Here is a 5889-nt window from a genome sequence, read left to right on the forward strand (position 1 = left end):
ACACTTTTTCTCTTAATTTAAAACTTAATATACAAATATGAACAAATTATGTATAATTAAGGCACTCGCACTTCTTGATCACGCAAAATGGACTCAATGCCACTATGCTGACCTAACACAATCTGCACCAATGTGCATCCAAAACGATCGCAAGGTGGTGCGCGCATGCAATTGGTAGCACTGCACTGCGATAATCTCGCCGTTATTTACTGATGATCCTTCAATATGTTAAGAGTTTGCTGGTATATGTTTATTTTAATTTATTAACTTTTTAAATTCAAGTCTTACTAATAAAGCGCATTGATTTTACATTAAAACTGAAAAAATTGTGTTCGAAATAAAAGTAGGGGAGAGTGTGGTATGGTGTCTGTACGGGATATGGTGGGAATTACAAATAACGGCCGTATTTTTTGATTTTCATATTAGTTGGTGACGTAAAATAGCAAAACAAAAAATAGGGGTACTCTTTTTTTTGACATATTTTACAATTTCATTGTCATTTTGATGCCATCTCTAACCAGCGCTCAGTACTAATATTTTTAGGCCACTGGCTATGATGATTTCCGATGGTTTTTTAGTTTAGTTCTTACAAATCGAAACCTAATTCTAGCTGTGTTTTTTAAAACTACAAGTATTCACAAGTATTTAAAAAAATGAGCGGTTCAATTCGGCTCAAAATTGGCAGTACACATAAGTTATCAACACTTGAATCCAGAATCGGCCACTGTGCGCCGTGGCGAGCTCATATATCTCAGTAGGGAGCAAGAGGTTATAACTGATATTGCCACGTACTTTACTTTATTTAATAAGAAAACATTTAATTACTGTTGAAAATTTATGGAGGAATTTTTTTTCACATTACACGTTCCAAAGTTATTATATTATATAATTTTTTTACAATTTTTATATTGTTTACATAAATGGTTGTAATATGACAGTTGGCATAACGCAGGGTATGGGGTACGCTGGATGAAATCCTTCATCCATCAATTATTTAAATGTAAAATAATAACGAGTTAAAAAGCGGTGTGGAATAATAACATGTGTTCCCTGATAATTTAAGCTTCATCTTAAAATACACACATCAAAATCACATTTTAATTATAATTTATAAGGCATTGAAGGGGGGCGACCCATCTAACGGCTTCAAAGAATCGATTTTTTTTGGTGCTTAAATAGAAGCTTTTCATCCCAAAAACATTATGTAAAAGTTTCAGATTCGCGGGCGCATTCTTTAACAGATAAAAGGCGCGTCGCACTAGCCTGCCGATGTTCCCTTTTTTCAACATGTAAATTTTTAAACGCGTTGTTCTCGGTTTCACATTTTTCAACATTGCCGGCAAGATAACTCAAAAAGTATTTGACCGATTGAGTTCTCCTTGCCTAAGCATATAGTTAAAATGATTGTCTTCTGTGCGAACCTCTCTGAACTAGAAAAAAATGTTTAAAAAATTATGTTTAAACAATTTCATGAAAATTTTTGGGTAAAAATCACATTTTTAAAAAAAGTGACGCCATTTTGTCAAAAATGATTATTTTTCAACTTTTTTTGGTTCACACAGAAGCTATTAATAGAAACTTCCAAAAACTTTTTTGTTTTTTCGTTTCGGACGCATCTGTGAAAAACTTAGAGTGCGGGCAATTTCACATCTCCCGGCTGAACAAGTTTATCATCTGCCCTTATAATTATAAATGTGATGCATATTTATGGCTGAAAAATTGTATTAATTGTATTTCTTAGTTCAAAAGTGCCTCAATAAACCATAGAAGTTTTGGAAAGATTCGTTATATTCTTCATCCCCCAAGAATCCCAAAATATACCCTTATTTTTGAGGTGTTACATGGGTTGCCTCCCTTAATTCAAAGCGCGACATTTTACCCCACTCTCCCCCAAATGTTGAACGTTGGATTTTTTATTTTTCTCTTTCATAAGTTTCAATTTTGTAATTGAAATTAAAATAGGTTAATTTTGAAAAAAATGAACAATTTTTAAACTGTTAATTTTTAAACAATTTAAATTTACTTAAAATAATTGAAATTTTAAAGGGATTAAGTATATGCTGATAGACAACAAAAATTGTTACTACACGTTGAACTACTACCTCTAAAGTGTCAGGAGCAGATAGGGAAGGTATGTTTTGAACGGGAGTCGGTGAAAGAGATATGTGAGGATCTGAAAGAGAAAGTCAAAGGATGTGTGTAAAAGAAGGCTAGGGACTATAAAAGGATGAAAAGGAAGTACAAGAAGTGGAAAGAGAGAACTGCGAAAGGGAAGGAGTACGTACAAATGAGGAAGGGGATTAGTGTGATATATAATAAGAAGGTACAGGGATGGGAGAAAGACTTAGTAGAGGAGTTTCGAAGTGTTAAGACAGAGGACGTTTGAATGCTAATAATCCGATTTAGGAAGAGTAGAATAGGGATAGAGAAACATATAAGAAATTTTAGAAGGTTAAAGGCATCAGAGTTGGATGGGGTAGAGAACGAAGATTGGCTTTTTAGTGCACAAGAGGTTAGGGAGAGGCTATAGGGGGTTGTGAAGAAAGTATGGAGTGGGGTGGGTTTCACAGGAGGGCAGAGAGAGGGGTTAATAGAGCCACTGTATAAACAAGAAGGTAGGAATAGGCAGGAAAATTATAGAGGAATTACGCTAATGAATACGGCGTTCCTAAGTATATGCGATGGTATTGGCAGAGAGGCTACGGAAGGATGTCGAGGGAAAAGGAATATTGCCGGAGAGGCAGGCGAGCCTTAGAGCGAATAGGGGCACTATCAACAGTATCTACGTTTTTTAGCATGTAGTGGACAGAGAATTAGTGAAGAAAGGGCGAAAGTGTACGGGTTTTTTGTGGATCTTGCTCGAATAAGTCATGCTGTATTTAGTTGCTATGCAGAATTGGCGCCACCTATAAGTATGTACATATAAACACGTTGCTTCTTGACCTGCTACGAATCAGTTCTCATCTGCACCTCATATGAGGCTGATGTAAATTTCGGAATCAATTCTATATTTTCTCTATCTTCAGTCTATTTTCTTAGTTTAGTCCCAGAATAGTGTTTACAACTCTGTTATTTTAATAGGTTTTGCGCCTAGACACCCTTTCCGCCGTAATAATAATTTTGGGCACATTAAGGTGCCACGAGTCGTCAACGGCCAAAAATATATAAACAAACAAATAGAGGATTACCTTATTCACAGGGGCATACAATTTAAGACTACAGCCCCGTACACTCCTGAGCAGAACGGTCGCTCAGAAAGAGATACTCGCACCATAACTGAGATTGCGAGGTCGATGCTACATGCGAAAGATATGCCACGGTTCCTGTGGATTGAAGCTGTAAACACAGCAGTATACATACTTAATCGCACTTCATCTACGCAGGTAAAAGATACCACCCCTTATGAAATTTGTACTGGTAATAAGTCCAATTCGTCTTCTGCAAGAATTTTTGGATGTGATGCCTTTGCTCATATTCCGGACAATCATCGAGTGAAATTTTATAAAAAGTCAAAGAAGCCGCAGTTTGTTGGATATCAAGGCGAATCCACAATTTATTGACTTTACAATCCAGTCACTCATCAAATAACCATATTCCCAGAAATGTGACGTTTATCGAATTCCCATTAATTATTACCGGAAAACGTAAGTCTAGGGAAGGTGAACATAAAATTCATGTAGATGAAGGAAGAGTCAAAGGGGTTGCAGGCGGTGGTATCAACCAGGATGTACATCAAAATAATGAACCAAGGAAACAACAGCCACCTGAAAACCAAGGCTATCAGGTTTGAGATCTGAATATAATACGCCCTCCTGACAGATATCAGGCGAATTATTTTGAGTACCGCGAGCCAGAAACTCATCAGAATAACGGAACATGGAACATGGATTGTGCGCATTGTGGATTGTGCGAATCCTTCTTGCTATTGCTGCTGAAAAGGTTTGGAAATCAAACAGTTCGACGTGAAATCAGCATTTCTAAATGGAGATCTATCTGGAAGAAGACCTATACGAAAGTGCCAAAAGGTGTTACTGTCGGTAGTAAAAATATTGTCTGTAAGCTCGTAAAATTGTTGTATGGACTAAAACAAGCCTCACGTTGTTGGAATTCAAGGTTTAGTACATTTTTGAAGAAATTCAATTTAAAAGAAACAAGTGCCGACGGGCATTCAACGATGTAATCCAAGCACTCCAAAATCAATTTTAAATCACTTTGGGCTGCAATTGATTCGAGACCACAAAAAACGTTCCAGATTTGTTAACCAAAAAACATATGTGGAGACAATGTTATCGCGTTTTTATATGCTTGAAACTAAACCCTTGTTAATACCTGCTGATTCTAATGTAATTTTAGAATCTGATCAAGAAAATAGGACAAGTTATGCATAAATCCCGTATCACGAAGCAGTTGGTTCTTTAATTTTGTTGAGTATGGCTAGTCGTTGGCAAGCTACAAAGAGATTTTTTCGATATCGGAAAGCCACATCAGATGTAGGAATTCTGTATAAAAACAGTGGAAGCGATCTCAGACCGATAGGTTACTCTGATTCAGATTACGCAGTGGACATTGACACGCGTCGATCGATCTTGGGATATGTATTTAACTTGTCAGCGGTACAGTTACATGGTCGTCACTGCATCAGAAAATGGTAACACTAAGTACTACCGTGGCCGAGTATAGTATGTAGCGGCGTGTTCTGCGGCAAAAGAAGCCATCTGATTGATACAACTTCTAAGTGATGTCGCATGTTAATGTGAAGATCCAACCATTATTAATATTGATAAATACAGCGCAATCCGCCTCGTACGCAATCCAGAGTTCCACAAAAGGACAAAACATATTGACATGCGATATCGTTTCATCCTCGAAAAGTATGTGAGTAGAAAAATCGATGTATGCTATGTCCCAATAGATTCTCAGTTAGCTGATATACTCACAAAAGCCCATCGCTTTTGCGATTTTAATCGCGTATATGGAATGTAAGCTACCGGGCGGAGTGGAAGGAGGATTTAGGGTAGGAGGGGTGAATATAGTCACTTGCGTCTGCAGGTGAAAGTGTTGCTGGACAGAAGCGCGAGGCCTTAAAGGAGATTATGAAAAGGTTGAGAAAATACCTGAATAAGAATAGGTTGGATCTGAATACGAAAAAGTCCAAGTTTATTCTTTTACATAATTTATTAAATTTTTTATTATTTATATTTATTATTTATATAATTTATTAAGATTTTTTCTCATAAAAGGCATAGTTTTGTTTAATTGTGAAAAAGGACATTACAAATAAACGAATAAAATTTGTGAAAAAAGAAACAAGGTTCAATAAAAAGTTTAATAACAAAACTGTTTGCCTAAATTAGATCAAAAAATTTACTTTTGACCTTTTTTTCATGAAACACATTATGAGAGCATGCCTGCGCAGCGGGAAGTTTTTTTGATCTAAGAAATTTGGCTAATCAATTTTAATGCTGAATTTGAATTTTTGTATTTAATCAGAATTCAAATATTTATAATTTCAGAAGCCTTTACTTGGAAACATACAATTTAGTTTCTAATTTCAACATTTCTACGTTTTCATCGCTTCGAAATGAATATTATATAAAATTGAAAGTTTAAATTTCAAATTATTTATTTCTGAGCGCTTTCAAATGTAAATAATACAATTTCATGTTTTTCGTGTTTTGAATGATCCAATTTAAAAAATTATGACGTGTAATTATTAAATTTGGAATCTTTTTAAAATTGTCCATATTTTCGAAAGCTTAATCTGAAATCTTACAATTTCGAGATTTTTCAATTAAAAATGAATTTTTTCAATTTTTTACATTTAATATTTCAAATAATACAATGATAATTTTCTTCTACTGAAATTGTTCAATTTTCAAAATTTTAATT

At 35.1% G+C, this 5889-nt stretch overlaps 1 long non-coding RNA gene across 1 annotated transcript in view; it reads left to right on the forward strand.

The window, feature by feature from the left end:
• The window catches only part of LOC117179024, a 7772-nt gene that overhangs the window by 754 nt on the left and 1129 nt on the right, over positions 1–5889 (forward strand). The window lies entirely within an intron of this gene.

Source organism: Belonocnema kinseyi, chromosome 8 (genome assembly GCF_010883055.1).
Source record: "Belonocnema kinseyi isolate 2016_QV_RU_SX_M_011 chromosome 8, B_treatae_v1, whole genome shotgun sequence".
NCBI lineage: Eukaryota > Metazoa > Arthropoda > Insecta > Hymenoptera > Cynipidae > Belonocnema > Belonocnema kinseyi.